The 24,246-nt window shown below is 43.0% G+C and overlaps 1 protein-coding gene across 1 annotated transcript in view; it reads right to left on the bottom strand.

The window, feature by feature from the left end:
- Positions 1–21,869, bottom strand: part of LOC127604222 (protein Tob1-like) — a 52,820-nt gene extending 30,951 nt beyond the window's left edge. The window contains exon 1 of the mRNA XM_052071246.1: positions 21,669–21,869. The gene's annotated coding sequence lies outside the window, so the exon portion shown is untranslated. The remainder of the gene's footprint in view (positions 1–21,668) is intronic.
- Positions 21,870–24,246: the final 2,377 nt, after the last annotated feature.

Raw genomic sequence — 24,246 nt, 5'->3', positions numbered from 1 at the left:
GTGGTTGTGGTTTTATTTTTTTTAAACGCAGAATTTATTAATGGTTTTCACAGTCTCAACAAATACAGGTACTGTACGGCTTTGTCCGTCTCCGTGCCTTCTCTTCCGTTCCACTAGAGAGGCGTTCATGGCCGCCTTCAAAAAACTTAAATTAATTCTTACTTCAATGAAACCACAAAGAAAATCAAGCGAGGAAATCACAAAATAAATTCTGTAGGGGGGATATAGAATTTAATTTGTGATTTCCTCACTTGATTTTCTGTTTTGATGCATTATTTTCAATTTTCGTAGTTTCATTTAAGTACAGTAATCTTTGCTGCTGTGAAATGGGAATTTCTCCATTGCGAGACTAATAAATGTTTTCTTATCTTTTCTTAATAGTTAAATTACATTTTTCAGAGGCAATCATGAACGCCTCTCAAGTTGAACAGACACCTCTCGAGTTGAATGGAAGGAGCGTAGCACCATCTAGTGGAGGCATTGGAGATCGTGCCTTTTAATGCGAAGTGTCTAATGTATGATTTTTTTTTTTAAATAGCCATTCATTGAAGGTGCGCCTCATAATCCAGTGTGTCTTTTAGTGCGGAAAATATGGTAGATTCGGCAAATAATATCGTGAAACTGAGCAAGGATCATAAAATCAAAAGCAGTAATTCCGTATTAATGCAGTTTCATGATCCTGTCTTCTTCGCTTTGTTTTCTCAGTGTCCAGCTGGAGAGTGGGAAATCCCTCACAAGTCACACCTGTCTCTAATTTGGCCTCGTTACCTTTCTGCTTTAAAAGCGAGGCCACGCCAACAATCGGATTATTAGCCTTGCTCGCGACTCTGTCTCCAAGTGCTTTATTTTCCAGACGTTCTTGACATGTTGCCTAATACATGCTCGCCATCTTTTTCCTGGATCTTTGTTAACAGCGACCTTTGTTGTAGTTTGTTGGTCTTGCATTCATTGTGAAGAAATATTTATCGTGAAATCTCTTGTCTGGGCCTCCGTTTATGTAATCCAATTCTGTCCGGAGCATTCCGGACACCCTTGACACAAGTGAGTTTTTGCTTGATGGTACATCTCCAATGAGGAAGTATATTCACAATTTGTTTCCATTCGCCACATTTGATATAGCTGCGGGGTCGATGTACTCAAGAAGGCATCTTTGTATATGCAATATAAATGTTATCTATCATAATGATTGCGGTTGTCGCAAAAGGTGCCATTGAAGATGGGATCAGCAGTACTATGTGAATGTATGGAGCAAAGTAAGTGCGGTCTCGTCTGTAGGGTATTAATTGCGCACACCCGCACAGCCGAGACAACTTTGCATAATGAAGTTGTGCAACTTATCCGAAGTAAACTAAAGCCAACTTGTGTATCCACGAAAATATTGATGCCCTCCCTTTTGGCTTTGAATGTGTTACAAACAGTGTCGTGCCAGAACTTTGACTTGGGTGTAGAAACTTTGTGTGGTTAGGGTATTATGTAAATTAGCCCTACTGTTTCATATCTGAGTGAAATGCAAAATGTCTCGCTCATTTTTTTTAAATAGGCAAAAAGATTGCTTTGATTCAATTTCCCACTTGATCGGTGGGCAGAGAACCAGTCCAGGGTGTACCCCGCCTACTGCCCAAAGACAGCTAGGAATGGCTCCAGTATGACCCTAATGAGGATAAACAGATTAGAAAATGGATGCATGGAAGAAAGGAAGGAAGGAAGGATGGATGGATGGATGGATGGATGGGGACGCTCAGAGACCTACAGGTATAAAAGTTATTTTCTTTAAAAAAAAGTCCCTTTTAAATGCCGCAGCCTTTTGAAAAAATGATCTTTCCCAGCTGGATTTGTGAAACAATCCATCTGACATGTAGGGATTAAATTATGAAACCATTTTAGCATGGAATGATTTCCAGATGCGTTTAAATAATGTTAGCATGTTATTTTGAAGAGAACATTTTGACCAAAGAATGACCATCCATCCATCCATTTTCTAATCCGCTTCTTCTCACGAGGGTTGCAGGCGTGCTGGAGCCTATCACAGCTGTCTTCGGCCAGTAGGTGGGCTAGACCCTGAACCGGTTGTCACCCAATCGCAGGATACAAAAGACTGACCATTAAACCAAAAACTATTTGACACATATGTGTTTGGTACTCGATTAATGTAATAGTATATTGGTCCAAGACAAAACTACAAAAATATGGACCGATTTCCCCACGTACACACGACAAAATTTTGCCAAAATAGGGGATGCTGTTATATAATATTTTGGGGTTTTTTTTCTCCCCATGTTTCGGAAAATTCAGAAAATTAACTGTTGTTTGGCACTATGTAAATCCAACTGAATTAAAAATTTTAATTCCTTTGAATCACATGGGTGGGATTCAATAATTGACTTCAGCAGGCACTTATCCGATGTCTGCATGAATGCAATTGGCATCTGCGGGCAGGAAGTCAGGTGTGAGGATTTGGATATTTTCAACTCACTGGTCCTTGTAATGATATTCATTTGTAATTTTGCTGTCACTGCGACAAGCTCAAAGCACTGAAATAATACGAATTGTAATTATACACTCTTATGGCTAAGATATTAAGGGACCTTGTTTCATGTTCTCCATAGAGCTTACTGTATGTAGAAGACAATTATGAACTGCTTTCTTAAATTAACATTAAAATTTCTGTCCATCCATTTTCTTGACTGCTTGCCCTCATTATTCTCACGGGCAAACTGGTCTGATGTAATATTCATTTTTTGCTTGTTACTACTGTATTCTAATATTTTAATTAATATATACGTTTATAGATTAAAAAAAAGTTTGCATGTTCTCCCCGGGCTTGCGTGGGTTTTCTCCAGGTGCTCCAGTTTCCTCCCACATTCCAAAAACATGCGTGGCAGGCTGATTGAACACTCTAAATTGTCCCTAGGTGTGAGTGTGAGTGCGAATGGTTGTTCGTTTCTGTGTGCCCTGCGATTGGCTGGCAACCGATTCAGGGTGTCCCCCGCCTACTGCCCGAAGACAGCTGGGATAGGCTCCTGCACCCACCGCGGCCCTAGTGAGGATCAAGCGGCTCGGAAGATGAATGAATTAATTTATATTGGCTTGAAAAGCTGTCCACCGTAGTAATCGCTGTCTCCAAAAGGGTTCAAATTCATAACAAATAATCTGGACTGATTATTAATTGACATATTTTAAATGTTCACATTCACTTGTTCTGTTTATGGATATTTTGCATATTTGGTGTGTGTCTGTGTGTGTGTGTGTGTGAGTGTGAGTGCGCGCTATTCAGGGTTATAATAGTTTCGGATTTTTCATTATAGTTTGTTTTCATATCATTTTGAATGCTTCAATTTAGTTTTAGATGTAGTGTGAGTTTTAGTTTTTGAAGATGCTGTGTATGGAGTATTTCTTGAGTGCAAGATTTAAAAATGGTCGCAATAAGTCGCGTGTGATAAAGTAAACGACAATTCCCAAATGACTGTTGACGTTTCTTCATTTCTACATTTAGAATCAAGCATGATTGGTAATGCATGAAATTGAATGAGATTTTCCCGATAATTATAATAAGTTTTATCAACGTAAAATTTTGTCTTTCTTTAATGCACACTTGTTTTTCATTTATTTTCATTCACACAATTTATTTACATAATATATCATATATATATATTGTAGCAACCACAAATGCCCTCTGAAAACTCTGATAAAGTCAACGCCATCTACAAGTTCCCTACGCCGAAAACGATCAAGACTCTCCAAGAGTTCACTGGGATGGTGAACTATTACCATCGTTTCCTGCCTCGCCTCGCCCACGTCATGGCCCCGCTATACGATGCGCTCAGCGGCAACCCGAAACACCTGGAATGGACCCCCGCCCAGAGCAAATCGTTCGAAGCTACGAAAGCCGCCCTCGCCAAGGCCGCGACATTGACATTCACGTCACAGCTCTGGACCGCCCTTGGTCAGCTCATGGGAACGACTGTGCATCATACGACTGCTTTCAACCCCGCCGCCAACGGAATGGCCGAGCGCACTCACCGCACGTTGAAGGCAGCGCTCATGGCCCGCTGCACCGGACCAGACTGGAGTGCCCAATTGCCCTGGGTACTTCTCGGAATGCGGACGACTCCGAAAGAAGGTCTCGGTGTCTCCTCAGCCGAGATGGTATTCGGTGAAACCATCGCCGTTCCCGGGGAGTTCTTCCCGTCCAGCCAAGACGCCGCCGACTCCACGGCCTATCTCGCCGATCTCCGACGCACCGTCGGAAAGTACCGACCCGTACTCCAGACCTACCAAGACCAGCGCCGCAGACGAGTACCGAAGTCGCTGTTAACCTGTACTCACGTTTTTGTAAGGAACGACGCCCACCGCCCGCCTCTAACTCGACCATACCGCGGCCCGTACGCCGTGGAGCAACGTAACGACAAGGCCTACCGCCTCAACATCCATGGTCGACAGGATTGGGTCTCAATCGACCGCCTGAAACCGGCCTACCACGACGACGACGAACCCGCGCCGCTGACCATCACTCGAGCCGGACGCGCCGTCCGCCCGCCCGACCGCCTGCACGCCCAACCATGAACTTTCATCACTATCCTAATTCGGACTCAGCCTGCCAAGGACCTTCTAACAGGGGAGTATTTGTAGCAACCACAAATGCCCTCTGAGAACTCTGACATTTGAATTTCGCGCCGCGAGACTGATCAGCCAATCGGCGGCCCCCGCTGCCGCTCGCTACCAACCAATCACAGCTGGTATATAAATGATCGTACGTTTGCTGAATAAAAACAGTGTACCACCGCTCTTCGAGTACTTCACTTCACTTCGCCGGGCCGTCGCTCCTCACAATATATAATATTATATATATATATATATATATATATATATATATATATATATATATAATGTATACAGTATATATATATGTATATTAGAGCTGTCAAATGATTAAAATATTTAATCAAATTAAAAATGACTCATAATTAACTCAAATTCACAAAAAATTAATCATGATTACTCACGATAACATGGCTCTGTTGGAATGCTACTACTCAAGCAACCTTACTCAGAGGCGTTACATACAGAGAATGTGGGCTAAATGGTTACTTCAAAACCCACGGTCACGGTTGACCACTAAACAACTAGTAACTCAGTGTTCCAACATCCACAAACGGCAACTGCTGTCACATCTTGAGATTGATGAGGTACAACGCAGGTTCCATGGTGAAGGGCCCCAGGCTGCCAGATCAGAGGAGGAGGTTATACCAAAGATTGGGAGGCAAGCCCCAATGAATGCAGATGATGAGATTGGGAGGCCAGCCCCAATGAATAAAATGCTGAGCGAGGCAGCAACTGACCTGAAAGCTAAGATCATGGCGAGAATGAAAGCTCGGCAACCTAGAAACCGATTACAAAGGCTATGTGAAGTACCACCTGAAAGTCTCATGGAAAGTGTGAATGCAGCACTGAGGGCGATCCCTACCGTAACGATCACGGAAACCAATGAGCTGATATACACTTCAGCATCAGTGATCCTTGAGATGCTTGGCTATAAGAGCAACCATGGAAGCCATGACATACATTACCCACCATGGAAAAGACGGTTGGAGGCTAAGATCAAGGCGGCTCGGAAAGATGTGAGTCAATTGACGGAGGCCCAGAGAGGTGTAATGAAAAGGCCGATACCCGAGAGGTACATCCAGATGACCATACCTGAAGCACTCGAAACTGCCAAACAAAGGCTCCAAGCCTTGTTCAGCCGCCTAAAGCGGTACACGAAAGAGAATGAGGCCAGACGAATAAATAGGCTGTTCGCAACACAACCTGCGAAAGTGTACGCTCAGTGGCAGGGTCCTAACAACAGAGCTGACCCACCAAGACTGGAAACTGAAAGGTACTGGAAAGGCAAATGGGAGAAGGAGGTTGCACATAACGGCAGTGCACAATGGCTGGTGACCCGGAGAGAGGAGCACAGCAACCTCCCTGAACAGAACCCAGTTACCATAACAGTGGCAGACATACAGGAAAGAGTCTCAGATATGAAGAACTGGACAGCACCAGGCCCGGACATGGTCCACACCTACTGGCTAAAGAAACTATAGCACTCCATGAGCGTCTAGCAGCACAAATAAACCAGCTGCTGAGGGATGGGACTCACCTAGGATGGCTAACCGAAGGGCGAACGATCCTGATCATGAAGGATCCCTCAAAGGGTGCAATCCTATCCAACTATTGGCCAATAACCTGTCTCTCCACAACATGGATGCTCATGTCAGGCATCATTGCGGCTAAGATAAGTGGACACATGGATCAATACATGAACGAAGCACAGAAGGGCATTGGTAGAGATACCAGAGGAGCCGAACATCAGCTCCTGGTTGACAGAACAGTCGCACAAGACTGCAGGTCCCGACGTACCAACCTGTGCACAGCTTGGATTGATTACAAGAAAGCCTATGACTCGATGCCACATACATGGATCACTGAATGCTTGGAGTTGTATAAGGTGAACAGGACCCTAAGAGCCTTCGTTGTGAACTCGATGAGGATGTGGAAAACCACACTTGAAGCCAATGGCAAGCCACTTACCCAAGTGTCCATCAAATATGGCATATACCAAGGTGATGCACTCTCCCCACTGCTGTTCTACATAGGACTGAACCCCCTAAGCCAAGTAATCACCAAGACAGGCTATGGATACCGCCTCAGAAATGGAGCTACGATCAGTCACCTCCTCTACATGGATGACATAAAGCTGTATGCTAAGAGCGAAAGGGACATAGACTCCCTGATCCACACAACCAGGATCTACAGCAGCGACATCGGGATGTCATTTGGGCTTGAGAAATGTAGGCGGATGGTGACTAAGAGAGGAAAGGTAGTCCGCACTGAAGGGGTCTCACTCCCTGAAGGAACAATAGCAGACATTGAGGAGAGCTACAAGTACCTCGGTATACCACCAGCCAATGGCAACCTCGAACTGGCAACAAGGAAAACGGCGACGGCCAAATACCTCCAGCGAGTGAGGCAAGTCCTAAGAAGCCAGCTCAATGGCAAGAATAAGACCCGGGCAATAAACAGCTATGCCCTGCCAGTGATCAGATACCCTGCAGGAATAATAAGGTGGCCAAAGGAAGAGATTCAGAACACGGACATTAAGACCCAAAAGCTCCTAACCATGCATGGAGGGTTCCATCCCAAATCCAGCACCCTGAGACTGTACGCAAGCCGAAAGGAAGGAGGCCGGGGACTAGTGAGTGTGAGAGCCGCTGTCCAGGATGAAACATCCAAGCTCCATGAATACATCAAGGAGAAAGCTCCAATGGATGACGTTCTCAGAGAATGTCTCAGACAATGGGGAACAGAGGATGAGGCGCTGGAAGAGGGACCATCACGGGAGGACAAGCCCCTACGCGGGATGTACCACCGTACCATAACTGAAGTTGCCGATCTCAAGAAGTCCGATCAGTGGCTAGAGAGGGCTGGCCTGAAGAACAGCACAGAGGCACTTATCCTGGCTGCTCAGGAGCAGGCCCTGAGCACCAGAGCCATTGAGGCCCAGATATACCACACCAGACAAGACAAGGTGTACACTACAAGGTGTAGGCACCTGAGACGATCCAACACATAACTGCAGGGTCTAAGATGCTGGCAGGGAAAGCCTACATGGAACGCCATAGCCAGGTGGCTGGCATAGTCTCCCGAAACATCTGTGCAAAGTATGGACTGGAAACCCCAAGGTCATAATAGGAAACACCTCCGAAGGTGGTGGAGAATGACAGAGCGAAGATCCTGTGGGACTTCCAGATCCAGACTGACAAGATGGTAATGGAGAACCAACAAGATATCGTGATCATAGATAAAGGGCAGAGGAAAGCCGTTGTAGTGGATGTAGCGGTCCCAAGTGATGGAAACATCAGGAAGAAGGAACACGAGAAACTCGAGAAATACCAAGGGCTCAGAGAGGAGCTGGAGAGAGCCTGGAAGGTAAAGGTGACAGTCGTGCCTGTGGTGGTCAGAGCACTCGGGGCAGTGACCCCCAAACTAGATGAGTGGTTGCAACAGATCCCAGGAACAACGATGAACATCTCAGTCCAGAAATGTGCAGTGCTGGGAACAGCAAGGATACTGCGCAGAACCCTCAAGCTTCCTGGGCTCTGGTAGAGGACCCGAGCTGAATGAGGGACAGACACCACCCGAGGGGGTGGGGGGGTGAGACGAGGATTTTTTTTTTTATACGTATATTAATGGCAAATCTTCAAAGTTGACAGGTTCTTTTCTTGCATGGTTTTCAACCAAGAGTCTTCGGTCGCGGGCATGTGTGTGCACAACTATGTGTGAGATGCCCCTCTTAGTTTCCATTCAGTGTTCTATTTCACACTTGACTCATTAATCATGCATTGAGACACACAACCGGGAGTGTAAAAGTCAGCACTGCAGTCCCAGTGCAGCACAGAACAAACCTTAATGACTGCTCTCTGTTTGCCTCCACGTCTGTGAAAAAAATAGGGTCGCACAAGGTCAGACAAAAAAGGAAAATACCTTGGCTTTATTTGTCAGGTTGCAGATGGGTTCACTCATTCCAAAGCTCCTACCATCGGCTAACATCTATCAGTGAGTGGCAATTATCCAGATGCATTCAATTTATTTTCCTCTCCGTGCTCTCAGACATTAGCTTGTGATTGGCTGTCTCGCATGGCTGATGATATGACCCAAAACAGAGCTAATCCCTCTTCATCTTCTTCCACATTACACTGGTGAGCAGCAGTTAGCCACTTAGCCTCATGACCTACAACCCTGCTTGAACCATATATCCCCCACAACCCCCGCCTACACTTCTTCCCATCTCTCTGTTGGACAACGTGGGCCGGGGTACACGTGCAGACAGAATTCTCTGTGCAGCCTCTTGCAAAGATGAAGACTTTACTTGAAGGGTTTAATCAGGGGTAAAGGGACACTCATCCGCAGGCTCGGAAATAACACTTAAAGCAGGTGGCTGGGAGGTGAAGCAACCCCCTGAGTAAGCACACAGCATTTCCATCTAATCAAACACGAGGCAGTAAATTTGAATTCAACTGAAGTGATGCTGAGGAGCCATCTGCTTATTGATTCACAGGACGCCACAAACATCAGTCTCCTAGCCCATGGCTGACACTATATGCATATTAGAAACAATATAGATTTCAAGAGCGGGTGTGTCTTAAAAATTGGTATGAGTTCTATGAGTCTATGACGAGATGGGGACATTTTACGCTTATTGGCCTGCCAGGGTTGCTGATTCCGACATGTGAAATTGGCAATCAGTCATACATATCGTGTATGTATGTTACATTCATTAGTTCATTTTTGCCATTCAGGCCACTATAAGGAAACACGTACTCCTTTACAAGGCAATGAATCATATTTGGTTAATTAAAGGGGACAAATTAAGGAAAACGGACTGTTTTTTTTGCGTATTTAAACAACCAAGTAATTCTTTTATCTGCCCTTTTCTGAAAACGCTTTGGTAAGTTTAATGCAGTGTACAGTGGTACCTCTACTTACGAACGTCCCTTCATATGAAATTTTCAAGTTACAAAATGCCTCAACAGAAAAATATTGCCTCTTGTTACGAAAGAAATTTCAAGATACAAAACGTAAAAACACGGTATGGGTTGCTGGTCACAGTTCTGAGTTTCCTGAACGCAACATACTTCTAGCTGATCAGCCATTGGCTTTTAGCGTCCCATTGACTAAGAGGGACCTCTCCCGTACGTGTCTGTGTGTGTATACCGATAGATATGTGTCTATGCAGCATCCTCATCATTCGCCCCGTGGGCCATGACGAAAATAGTTTGACGAAAATATGAATCACCCAGAAAAAGTGTTCACCAGTCGGGCGATCACTCGCTATGCTAATGTTTGCCCGGGACGTTTTCGAAGGATTGTTAAAGCCAACAAATGCAAACGTCCTTGGATCAGTTCTTTTCAAAACGCCAGGCAAAAAGCACGTCTGAGAGAGAACATGGACTAAAGGGGATTAAAAATGATGATGATACAGTTAAAAGTTAGATGACCATCATTTTTATTCTTTATTCTTGTTTTTTTTTTTACATTAGGCACATTTATTGTGCAATGATGTAATTGTAACATGTATTTGTTACATATTTAGATGCATTTTTACGCTTGAGGAAACATTCATGTCTGAATTTTGGGGGGTTTGAAACTAATTCGGACATGTTCATGGAAAATGCATCTCTACTGAAAAAATATTCAAGTTAAGAAATTAATTTCGTAAGTATAGAAATAGAATTCGATTTCCACTTGAACCTTTCGGGGACAGCGGTTACTACAGTGGACAGTTTATCGTGTTATCAGGTGCATGAAAGGGTTAAAAACACTCAAGATGCTTAAAATATCTACATTTGGTGCTTTAATACAAAGTGCTAGTTTAATATGCAACCTTAACGGGTGCTGAACTGTTATATTGAAAATGATATTAATCTTAAATGCTTATACTCCCCTCTATAAAGATGCCCCATTTCATGTGAGTGTTTGTCCATGTTTAGAGATGGACTGAATTCGGTCTTGGTAAGAGTAAACAACACATTATAAGTTGTTCAACAGTTCCTGTGGGTCCATAGAAGCCATATAGAAAGTTTGATCTCATTATTAAGAGTTAACTGCCTGCAACTTTATGTTCAGTCTCACGGATCCCTTTAACCATCGGCAACAGCCAGTGACTGTTAAAAGCAGCTATATGGTACCTGACCAAAGTTAAAGGACAACCTTGTGAAATGATTGCAGCATAAAGTGAAGTAGGAAGGCACTTTTGACAAAGACTGTACCGGTAATTGTTATTTTGCATCTACTGAGTCAACAGCGGCTATTTATGGTCAACGTAATTCCCGAGAATGTTAATGAGGTATGCTTCACAAAGCCGGAACAAAATGAAGTAATTGTTGTTTTTGCCTGATGATAAAGAAGCCAAAAGAGTGATTTTATATGCACGAGCCAGTTAGTCTTATGTTTTGTTTTGTTATGTTTTGTTTTGTTTGAATATGAAAGGTATCCCAGCTGTAACCACGATATTTTTATTTTATTACAAATTGTATTCTTCCAAATCATGAAACTCTTTTTTTTCCTGACAGTAATTTTTACCTAATTTTGGGGTGTAAAATCGAAAAACTGATGTCAGTTTTTCTCTATCACGTCAAGACTTTGAGCCTTAGAATCCCCATTTCGTGAAGAAATATGAAATAAATGTGTATGTATGTAAATAAAACGCAAAGAAAAGTTACAAGCTTTGAAAACAACAACAAAAAAACGGTATAAAACAAAACAAAACTCACAATGGTATGGCCATGGTTACAAGGTTAAGATTAAAAAAAACAACAACAATAATTCTCAGAATTCAAACTATGTTTGATTGATCATACAGACCTATTGGGAGCTGCACACACCTCTCACCGCACTGTCTCAATTGTGACTGCACAAATAAATTCCCAGATAGCTGTCGATAATTCTAATCTAATAAACTGGCAAATTTTACTTAAACTTCTCAGTGGAATCACCCTGATCTGGTCAACTGTGAAGAAAAAAAAACTGACTGCAGTTTTCAAATCAGCATGCCCATTTTAGATTTAAACATCATAAAAATCTAACTCAATAGAATTGTATTTATTTTTTGTCAAATTGTTCCACAGTGTGATTTTTCTCAAGAGACACACATGATGGTGGCAAATAGCCTTTCAGTTTGAAGTGAGTGACCAAATTAAGACAATTGAGTTTGGGGCTACTGTTTCCCCTTTGCACTGAAGTCTTTTTTGACTCTTGGCTTCAATTAAACGAAGTTAGTGTGCAGTTTGTGTAACTGCAAAATAACAACACAAAGTAATTCACATCGAAACCGCTAGCAACAAAAGTGAGACCATAACTCAGTGAAAATGTCTACATTGGAGCCATTTGGGCCATTTTTCATCCCACATATTATGTGACTCATTAGTGTGATCAATTTTGAGATATGAATGGGAGCGGGTGTGTTAAATTTGATATCACATTCACACTCTATCATACTGATTCCTGGAAGTTCATTATGACGCCTGATTGCTAAGAACTCTTAGGTCAAAAAAATATATTTATTTGTCTAAAAAAAGATGGCCAACCCCTCTGATAGAGGCATCTTACATTAATTTCTTGCAATGCAAGGCACAGCCATGAATTCATTCATTGTTCTCTCTAAGGCACCATAAAGGCAATTGTTGATATGTCAACATGAGACACCAAGAGCATCTGATGGCTAAAACACGCTTGAGAGGCAGCTTTTGGAGTGTGATTTTTTTAACACATATATACCTTGGTCAGTGTTGACGTAGAACCCGTAGACATGGCTTTATATGACTTATTGGACTTTGCAGTTGACTTCATGTTATCGTTACCGATAGCAAAATGAGCGTTAAGTAAATAATGAACTATGGTTACTCTCGTGATAGCAATTCAAAATAATTCCATCCCCATCATCACATTCAGCCCTCATGCTATCAAAATCATATAAAAGTGTCATACAAGTATGATGGAAAATGTACTTTTTAATTGCTTGGATAAAAATAGTTAAGTCTTTGGGGTGTTTTTAGCAACCAAGTCAATCATTTGTGATCTGCCAAGTTCTGGGGGTGTTTCTCGGCATCAGCCCTTCTTGTCATGAGGGGCGTGATGGTAGAGGACCAAAAAAGCAGGGAGGCAGGAAAAGCAGGGTGTATTGAACGATATATATGAACAAAAACACTGACTAAAACTAAATCAACAGAAAAAGAGCTAATGACATGACGGCCAGCGTGTGCAACATTGGAGGAGAAGCCTTCCAACGCCACCATTCGGACACAGAACTATGACAGTACCCCACCTCAATGGATGGATCCCAGACATCTTAATGTCACCCAGTGGCGGCCGCAGAACTTGCACCAACAATGTAACAGGAATGTGTGGCAGCCGCAGGACATATACTGCCAAAACAGGCAAAGGTGGCGGTCACAGGACGTGCGCCGCCGGAACAGGAACAGGCGGCGGCCGCAGGTCGTACGCCACCAGAACAGTAACATGTGGGGGCTGCAGGACATGCACAGCCAGAAGAGGGATGGGTGGCGACCGCAAGGCATGCGCCGCCAGAACCGGTACAGGTGGCGGTGGCAGGACGTGCGCCACCAGAACAGAAACAGCTGGCGGCCGCAGGGCGAGCACCGCGGCAAGAGGAAAAGGTGGCAGCCACAGGACATGCGCATCCGTGACAGAAAGAGGTGGTGGCTGCAGGAAGTGCGCCTGCCGCAACCAGAACAGGTAGCAGTCACAGGATGTGTGCCGCCACAACCGGAACAGGTGGAGGCTGCAGGATGTGCGCCACCGCAACAGGAACATGTGTCAGCCACAGGATGTGCGCCACCGCAACAGGAACATGCAGCAGTCACAGGATGTGTGCCGCCGCAACAGGAACAGGTGGCAGCCGCAGGACGTGCGCCACCTGAACAGGGACGATTGGCGGCCGCAATACGGGCGCTACCTGAACGGAGGAAGGTGGCGCACAGAGTTGACATTCCAAGCCCCTAAAGCCAGCTTCTGTAACCAAGGATCATTTCGCCTTTGACCACCAGCTTTCTGCGCACCCGACTTCCTCGGCTCCTCCAATAAGTCATAAACCGCACGAGAAGGTGGACCGACGTTGCCTCTACGGGCTGTATTCATACAGTATTTTCACCATATGGTCTGTCTGGCATCTCATGACTATGCACCTCATGTCACCAGTGAAACAGTACATGAAGCACGATTGTAATACCAAAACATTTAAAACTTTTTTAGCCTGGCAAATTTGATCTAGGAACACTGGGGAGTATGTTTTATCTACACAGTGTGGTACATTGGCGTTGAAAGAGAAACTGAAAATGAAAAAGTACCTTTGACAATTGTTTTCCTGGTATGGTTCCATAGTTGGTGCCTTGCAATTGTTTTTTTCATACAAGAACAATAACAGCACAGCACTGTTCCTACCAACTGGCAGTTCACACCACATCACATTGAACGCCTCTGGATCCGCTTATGAGACTCAAATATATTTCACTGGGACTTCCGCAATAAAACTTCAATTTGGAAGCCTGACTTGTAATCTCGCCTGTACAGCTGCGGGGCCACACTTCGGACAATAATGAGAATATGATTGATCATATTAGGGGTAATTGAAATGGATTCATCATTGGAGAGTTGAAACTTCATCTTTTCCGGCACACAGGGCTATTGAGAGCAGTGAAAAATGACAATCAGCATTATCGCGGCTGTCCCAGCCTGGCCAACAAGACATGTTATAATCAATACAAGCAGAGACCATGCCACTCTATTGACATTCCCTTAAGGATTATAAAGAAGAGGGTTGAGGACTATACCTACATTGAACACTTTATTATTAAACGTTGCGTCATTTACTGTTCCAAACCGAAACGTGAAGATTTGCGTGATACAGACTCACAGCCAGATGCGTTAACACCTCATACCCAAGCTGCACATTGTGACAGGAAGTGGATTAGGGTGCCGGTCGGCCATGACCGGGCCGTAGAGTGTGTCTTTAATCTGCAAATCCACAGATCAGTTGGAGATCACGGCGGCGGCCTTGAGTCATACGAAGAGATCCGAATGATGCAGCCAGCTGTTGTCCAGGCCCTGCCAGATAATCGAGGACCGCAGGCTAAAAAGCTGTTTCGACTTTTATTTTATCCTCACAGCAGCACTGTTATTTTTATTTTTTTTCTTCTCTCACCCTAACATTGATGCTAACTCTCTCAGACCATGTGCATTATACCCGTCTATGAGCAGTGATGCGAAATGGCCCCCTTTGATTGCTTGGGCATCTCTCAGTCCTGTGAAAATAAACCATCAGAAAGATTACAGCCACTCTATGCTCACATATTGGGTGGGCAGAGGGAGCTTGGCTGATTCTGAACATTTCTCCCCCTCTTTCAATCAAACTAAACTAAGGCCTGATTTTCGGACATCTTAAAAAAATACTCTATTTATGAAGAGTGATTTTTGTTTTTCCCCTCCATGACCGACTTGCAAAATGGTCGACGTCATCACTCATACATGTTAAACCTGAACTTGCGATGTAAATATAATCAAATATATATGTAAATATAATCACAATTAAAAACTAACATTCCTGCTGTAAAACCTAATTAAACTAACAGAATTAAAGAAAAAAAGTCCATATGAAATAAAAATAACGACAGTGGTACGTCTACTGACGAACATCTCTTCATACGGAATTATCAAGTTACAAAATTGCTCAACAGGAAAGTATTGCCTCTTGTTATGAAAGTAATTTCAAGTTACGAAAGGTAAAAATACAGTATGGGCTGCTTGTCGCAGCTCCTAGTTTCCTGAACGCAACATACTTCTAGCTGCTCTGCCATTGGCTATTACCGAGCATCATTCTGTCATCCCATTGGCTAAGAGGGACCTCTACCGTATGTGTCGAAGTGCCTATGCAGCCCCTCATCATTTGCCCCTCGCGCCATGAGGTGTTTCCGATAGTTTTAAGGAAATGTGAATCACCCAGAAAAAGTGTTCACCAGTCGGGCGATCGCTCACCATGCTGATGTTTGCCATGGACATTTTCGAAGGATTGTTAAAAGGCGACAAAAGCAAATGTCCTTGGATCAGTTCTTTCCAAAACGCCAGGCAAAAATCACTTCTGAGAGAGAACAGGGGCAGAAAAACGATGAGGACGGAGTTAAAAGTTAAATGACCATCATTTTTATCCTTTATCCTTTGTTTTTTACATCATGCACAATTCTCAGTTATTGTGCAATAATGTAATTGTAACATGCATTTGTTAAAATAAGATGAAAATAAATAAACAAATCAAAGAACCCTACTTTGCGGACTTTCGTATATCGAGGGTGGTACCAGTCCCCATTAACCGCGATAAGCGAGGGATCACTGTAATGTAAAAACATCAAACAGCAGCACAGTCGCCAGTGGAGCATGTCTGCCTCCAGTCGAGAGATCCGTGCTTGAATCACTGTTAAAACATTGCTTTTTTTTCTGGTTTCCTCCCACATTCCCAAACATAACTTCTTAGTGTTGACAGTGAATGGTTGTTGTAAAGAAAATGGATAGATGAATGGGGCAAAAAAAGTAACAGATGTCAAATTTACTCCAATTGTACGCCAAATTTGGTGGCCATACATTCAGTAAACTGGCGCTCACATTCATTTGTAGTGGTGCTAACCTTTATTCGTAGCAACCTCAAAATTGTCATCCATCCATTTTCTATCCTTTTTGTTGGATTATTGTCTCAGCCAACAAGGGCCTGAGGTGGAGGAGAGACAGGAGCGCAGAAGTGAGGTTGTTGCTCACGTGTCCTTGGGATCCCATAAGTGACTTGAATACGTGACATATTGTTCTTTAATAATAGAATAATGTCCATGCAAGCAATTTATACACCCCCGAGATAGAGGTTTCATATTTTACTGTCAGAAAAAAAATCTGATTAATGTACCAGTCAAACTACTGCCTCATCTTTCGATATTTATGATGAAGATCTAAAGCATCTTCTGCAAACTTTCAAATAAAGAAATAAGCTTCTGTCAATCACATCGATGGAGAGACTCAATAACACTTCTTTGGCAGGCGTTTCAAAAAGACTGTCTTCTCACGTCACACTCCTGTCCTAGATTTTATGAGATAATCAACCCCACTCTTCTACTTGAAATGCAAGCTGCAACCAAAAAAGAAGAACCCCCCCCCCCCCACACACACACACACACCCTGCCTCAAATAAGAGTCTGTATGCAGGATTTGGCCTTCAATGTATTTTGACAACACTGTGAACTTGACAGCCTGGGGCAAATTAGTTCAGTAGTTGTGAGAGGCTCTCTCCATTTATTTAATCTCTCCGCCCACGGTGTTAATCATGAGATCTGAATTTCGATCAGCTAAATGAGGTCTGGTGAAATAGCTCAAGTATGAGAAGCAGTGTTTCCCAAGGATGGGGCTTTTTAAAAAACTGCATTTTCAAATTATTTTGTGTCATTTAACAGCCGTTTTAGTGCTATTTACCACTGTTACTATGAAAAATGTAAGCGTTTATACTGCATGGGCAGCCAGCGAGAGGCTTAATAGACTTATAAAAGTAATTGGTTGATTCTTCTCCTTGACTGGTAATGAAAATGAATGATTTTGTGTGGGTGAGGCAAAAACACAGGAGCCTCAAACTAACGTTAGCGACACATCCATCCAACCATTTTCTGAACATTAAGATTGTAATTCCTTCAATCATCTAAATATACGTGATCGCCAAGCCATCAAAATCCAATGAGGTCTATTTCATTTCAGTATGTGTAGAAGGAACTGCAAGATCCCCACTTGCGAATGCTGTAAATTTGGTTTCTGGGATGTGGGCACTTGGAGCCTATGGCTTCAATTCCTGACCATGAGTGCTTGTGATAGCATCGCCACACACACACACACACACACACACACACACACACACACAGACACACACACACACACACACACAGGGCTGTCGTACTCAACACATTTTTTGTTGTCTCAGACTTGACTTAAAGTCCTTTGCATTTGACTCAAACTAGTCTCTGACTCAGCTACTGGACTCACAAAATATTTTAATGTACTCAACCGACACTTTCTTTTTATTTCTGAAAACTAGAGTCCTCATTCAAAAGTAACTTTTTCAGATGATCAAAATAGCCATCTGGTCAGTTAACCTGACCGCGAGGGAATCAGGGACAGCAAACCCTGCCACGGTGACTTGTTTGTGTTCATTCATTAGCTTTGAGTTTGGCAATGTTTTGTATGTCTGACAAGTAGCAAATGATAATGAAGGAGGATCCACAGAGGCAACCAGAACTAGTCTGTAATGCAGGGAAAATTGTGAATCAGCATTGAAGCGCAGGTATCCGTGACTTTAGCCTTTGTCCCACAGATCAAGCTTGGTCTTAGATCCTGAAGGAACGGCTCAAACAAGGACGGCAGGGCTTGAGTCTCCAATAAGTGTTCCAAAAGTGGGTGACTAGAAAATCATTTCCGTTCATTTGTAAAGAGTAGTACAAGGGGCATCATAGGGAGTTTCCAAACGCGCTCAAGGTTTGTTTTATCTTTTTCACAGACTCTGGAAAAATCTGTTACATAATGTGAAGTCAGCTTCAGCCATCAGTGAATCCCGCCTCTGTGGTGTTTCCGCATTGAATCGGAGCTTATGTCGGAAATCATGATGGGAAAATACAAAGAACGAAGTAGTTTGCATGAAGCCAACATTTTTCCAATGCCCGACATTACACTTTAAATACTGCACCACTTCGATCAACTGTAAAAACACACACCTTAGCGTCCTCGTGGCAGAAATGCAATCTTCTGAGGGACATGGCAGGAGGAAAGTGCAAGCAACAAGGTGAAGCGCAAATGTGACAAGGCCTTGTAAAGATAAGTCCGTAATAAAGTGTCCCGGTTGCCCTGCCTGCCTACGAAGACCACATTATAATTGGATGAGCTGAATCGCGATTTTTTTTTTCTTGCTATAGAGGAACTTCAACTACTTGTCAGCAACACTCATAAAGCAAAGGCGATTTAACTGTCAAAAATAATGAAACCAATGACATTAAAGGCTCTTTTTTTTAAATTCAGCTATAAATGGGGTTTAAAATGAAATCAGTAGTCTTTTTTTTTTCTTTTCCCTATTAACGGTCTGCATAATGTCACATTGACAGCTCGGCCCAAGAAATGTCCATTTCGTGTGGAAAGTAACTGATTTACCAGGATTTGCAGATGTTGCGCTCTACAATGACAAACAAAAGTTGAAGGTAATGAGTGAGAGCCAGCTCAGCACAAGTCGGTCGCCGGGGAAGTGCAGCAACAGCAGATGACACTGACGAGAGCTAAGGCCTATCGAAACGACTCCCTCAAAAAGACACACGGCCACAGATGATCGGATGATATCGACATTAAATTATAGCGTTACTCCCAATTAATCTCTCATTTCAAGGTCCCGCAAAGGCTTGCAATCATGCAAGAAAGTTTATTGTGAACAATATGCCTTCCACATCAAGAAGGATTTGATCGAGTCGTGTTTTCAGATGGAACGATGGGGTTCCTCAAAGGTGTCCGAAGGTTTTGAAATGACCTCCGGAAAATATTTCGAACGAATCATCCCCTCTAATGATCTAAAAAAAACGGTTCTGTGTCTTTCGCAGAAAAGTGATCGTAATGCAAGACAACACACCTGTCCATGCTGAGAAAGATGCAATTCAAGCTTTAGCTGCTCTGCGTATGAAGCATACAGGATGAGTCATACTCACTCACTCACACACACACACACACACACACACACACACACACACACACACACACACACACACACACACACACACACACACACACACACACACACATAATTGCATCCAGCCCACGGAACCATAAGATAAATCGTGTTGAACTGTCCTATTAAGCAAGAACAAAAGCCAGATGAAAAAAATATGGCGCCTTTGTTATTGTCAGACAATCACATTACTCAATAATGCATTTTGGCATAAAGCTGCAATAGACCAGCGTATTATTAATAGCATTCATTTTTATACTTAGAGTGCCGGATTCACCACCAGCAAAAGTAGCAATAATTTCACTGCACACAACTCAAAGTCCCACCACTTTAACTATTATAGACTACTAGGCCTTTCGAAAAGCACAATAAAGAAGCATGATCACGTCAAGCGTGATAATGGCAATGACAGTAAAGCATGCGGGCAAAGTCCCCCTCCTCTGCTTCCCAAACACACCAAAATATGTGTAAATCACATTGGACTATTTAAAAAAAATCAACCAAAACAGCATTTGCTTAATAATTTAGATCAGCGGTAAATACAACAAAATAATATATGACCGGGATGAAAACTGTGGTATTTTCGAAACATAATAAACACGAATAATGACACAAGAACGTCCTATCTGGCCGCAATGCTCTCTGGTCACTATGGTAAAGTTTAAACCTGCCTTCCAAATAAGACTCACCGCACATACAAAGTGCATGAAAAATACGACTCACCTTCGCCGCATATTATGCAGAGCGAATTTGGTGCGTGTGAATTTCCCGTTGAGATAAATCTGTACTGTTTATTAAATGTAGCCTTCTTTTTTTTAAGTTGTAGGCTCTTCTGCTGTCTCCTGGCTTGGCCTTTTCTTCTTCCCAAAGACCTTTATTTTATACCCATTATGCTACCTCTGGGTTTCATTTTAGCGGTAACCTATCACGTGACTGAGAAGCGCGCCTTGACCTGGGTCAAGAGTGACATATTGTAGACGAATGTAACAGAGAATCTGGTAATATTTCAAAATAAAACATTTCACATTCCGAAATGAATAAAACGGAAATATGCTAAGTTATTTATTCTTTCTGTGCGGCCCTGTATCGAATGACCCACGGACCGGAACCAATCCGTGGCCCAGAGGTTCGGGACCACTGATTTAGACCACACGGTGCATCTGCATCAAATTAGCATATGAACGGAGGCTTTAAAGCAGGTGAATGAAAGCCTCAGTCTTATTTCTAACACATCCTCCTCTTCCTCATATCATTTCTGTCCTGGCCAAACAGTTGATGAAAGCAACTTGAATTAAAAAAAATGTTTTTTTAAAAATAAGAAAACAAAGAAACATAGAAAGAAAGAGATAAAGAATAAAAGAAAAGAAACGCCAAACAAGAGGACACCTCGGTGAGTGCGTCACATCTCTTATCACTGAATCTGCAAAGGCAATATTTGACCGACTTTAGCTTTTATCCTCAAGAACAAGGACAACAGTCCTACGTTGATTTAAGTGGTGAGCATCTGTGAAATGGAGGAGGAAAGCAATGACACAAGGGAGAGCTGCAAAGCAAAGAGAGTGGAGGTGAACGTGGGGCTTTTTTTGGTTGTGCAACTGTACATGAGTGCTTGTTCCTAACAACATTTCCGTCCATATTTCCTAGGTTCAGTTTATGCCACAGCAATACAAGTTGGGCATAAAAATCAATTACTTCATTCATTAGTTACTAAAAATGTCATTGATTGTGTGGAATTACTTGACAGGTTAGTTCGGCCCGGCTAACTTGAAGCAACTGAAGTAAAAATAGTCTTAACTTTTTTTTCAATGTGAAATATTAGCCAATGGTGAAGTGGTGCAGTCAATGGTCTTGGAACGAGGCACCTTTGATAGCATGCTAGCTAACTTGAATGAGTATTAGTTGCCCCTACTAGCATGCCCAGTCGCTTGAATGAGAACCAGGCAACCCAGGTAGGATGCCCATTCACATTTATAGAAATAAGACACCCTTGGTCTCATGCTCATAAACTTGAATGGTAACCTGCAGCTATTGGAAGCCTGTCTGTTAAAATAAACTTGGTGCAGGCAGGGTTAATTTACTTCCCACTCAAGTCATTGTTGTCCTTTTTTTTAATTTGTTCCTCTTCTTTGAGACACCTGATCGTGATGGAAGTCTATGTGTGTCCCAGTGAAAATAGGACTAAAGTTGTTTCGGGTTTGTCCCTGGCCGCGTCACCCATAGCAAATCGGCCCTGGCTGAGGCACCAGACAAAGTGTGGCTCATAAGATCCCTCACAACAAATACAATTAACGGGCAACATTTTTCTTTGCACAGACGTGGGTCGGAATGTCACCTCTCTTGCAGGGAAGGAGCCCAAGCTGGTGTGTCAGGTCGAAAGGTTCCGGCCAGATGTGGTCGGGCTGACCTCCACGAATAGCTTGGGCTCTAGTACTGGTCTTCTCGAGATGGGTTGGAGTCTCTTCCACTCCGGAGTTGCCCAAGGTCAGAAGCGCCAACCAGGCATAGTTATGCTTCATGGCCCCGGGCTCGAAACCTGCACATTGGTGGCAAGAGTCTTATTGGACACTGAAGTAAAAATTTTATTTCTAAATTATCGTAATATTATTTTGAATGCATCTGAATGTTTTCTACGGAGCTCCGGTTTCCTCCCACATTCCAAAAACATGCATGGCAGATTAATAGAAGACTCGTAATTTTCCCGCGATTTGATTGTGAGCGCAAATGGTTGTTTGTCTATGTGTGCCCTGCGATTGGCTGGCAACCAGTTCAAGGTGTACGCCGCCTACTGCCCAAAGACAGCTGGGATAGGTTCCAGCATGTCCGTGACCTTTGTGAGGATAAGCGGGTTAGAAAATGGATGGATGAAACAGCATTTATTTGCTTCATAAAATAACTCACTGAGTCATATTTTAAGGTTATTAGCATGACAAATGCATGGCGAATCAGAGCTGATAAAAGTAAAACTTGGTCAATATCCCAATTTAACCAAAATATACCATGGATAAATGGCATAAAAAAAAGAAAGAAAGAGAACAAGTATAAACATTAAGAATACGATGAATATGTTGGTAAAAACGCAATGAAAACACAAAGAGTGGAATAGTTCAAGTATATTTGGGTCTTGTCCATAAGCGAGGGGCAGAATGGAACAAGAGATCGACAGGTGCAACGTCTGCAGTGAAACGGACTCTTTATCGTTCTTTTGTGGTCAAGAAGGAAGTGAGCCAAAAGGCAATCATTGATACTTTTGGTTTCACGCAGTTAAATAGATGAAGCAACCCATAAAAATGGTAACACTATAGATTTGGTACTGAGCCGGGGGCTTTCAACCTCAAATGTAATCATACGACTGTATACCACTGCTATACTTGACCATTATTTAGTTCAGGGGTCGGCAACTCAAAATGTTGAAAGAGCCATATCGGACAAAAAAAATCAAACAGCAAATATGTCTAGTGCCGCAAAAAAATAAAAGCCTTCTATAAAACCTACAATGAAGGAAACACATGCTATATGTAATAATAATAATAATAATAATACATTTTATTTACAAGCGCCTTTCAAGAAACCCAAGGACACTTTACAATAACAAACACAATACGGGTTGAGCAGCGGCAGCCAAACGCGCCAGCGTTCACGCAACCCGGAAGTCAGAAAGAAGCAATGGGGGGGGGGGGGGGGGGGGGACACTCTCGAACTATCCTATTTTGAGGATAATTTGAGTTTGGTAAAAAAAAAAACCCTCCTGCATAAGCATATGACAGTTACAACAGGTCAGAAGACATAAACAATGAAGGCGGTGACACAAGGGAGTGTATGCGTGAGTGATTGCCTGGTTGTGTGTGTATGTCAGGCCGCAGCTGGTACGTCAAGTTCTTCTCGTGGAGACAGTCCTGGCATATCAGTGTATGGCCGAGAAGGAGGTGGTGATGGTGGGGGACTAGCTTCTGAGCATACTTTCATCAGGGGAAGGTTGAGATAGCAGATGTTGTTTTAGTAGCAGGCTGGCCAACAATTTAAGACAATCTTGAGTCCGTGGCTTATGTCTCTTAAGTCACGTCGATCAACCAAATCCACGATTTCTTTCAATATTTGAGCACGGATTCCAGTTTCTCCAAGTTGTTGGCCATCTTGCAGTGACACTCCAAAACCGCAACAGTTTGTGGTTGAGCACAGTCTGAGTCTGAGTGTTGGACATCCGCACTATGCCATCCTTAGACCGGCAGCCTCTTCACTTCCAATAGAGCCGCTCCCGTCGGTTGAATTTTGCGATAGATCAGGAAACTGCCAACACCAAACAGCAGCATACCTGTTATTGGAAGGCCGATCATGTAGATGTCATCCACATCCTCAACGGACAGTGTTGACAAAAGTCCCCGAGGGGAAAGTAGGCTCCCCACTGCCTGCTCTTCTCGTCGAGAAAATTTTGTCGATGGCATTGAGAAACCAGCCAACCAATTCCATGTTTATCTTTGGGATGAAAATACGACAGGAGGCTAGGAAAAATCAGACAAAGACAGCACATGGACTGAGTGGCGAGCAGGGAAGGGTGGGTGGGGAGTGGGGGACAGGAGCAGAAAGCAAAAGCGTCCGCCTTCGTCGAGAGCCAAGCAAGAAAGGTGAAGGAGACTGGACTGTCTCAGAATTGTTTATTCATTCCTTTGTTGTGTATTCACAAACGCCCTCATAGAATTTATTTTGTGATTTCCTCGCTTGATTTTTTGTTTTGGTGCATTATTTTTGCTTTTCATAGTGTCAGTGAAGTGATCATTCATTTCCGTTTTTTGGAGTTTGTCTTTGAACGCCTCTCGAGTCGAACGAGAAGAAAGAAGGTACGGAGCTTTTTTGGAGCTTCAACATGTATCTATATCTATTTGATCTATATTAGCCTACGGTCAAAATCTTTTACC

This window comes from Hippocampus zosterae, chromosome 7, assembly GCF_025434085.1.
Source record: "Hippocampus zosterae strain Florida chromosome 7, ASM2543408v3, whole genome shotgun sequence".
NCBI lineage: Eukaryota > Metazoa > Chordata > Actinopteri > Syngnathiformes > Syngnathidae > Hippocampus > Hippocampus zosterae.
The sequence above is the reverse complement of the archived record's forward strand: the minus strand, read 5'-3'. Positions and strand labels throughout refer to the sequence as shown.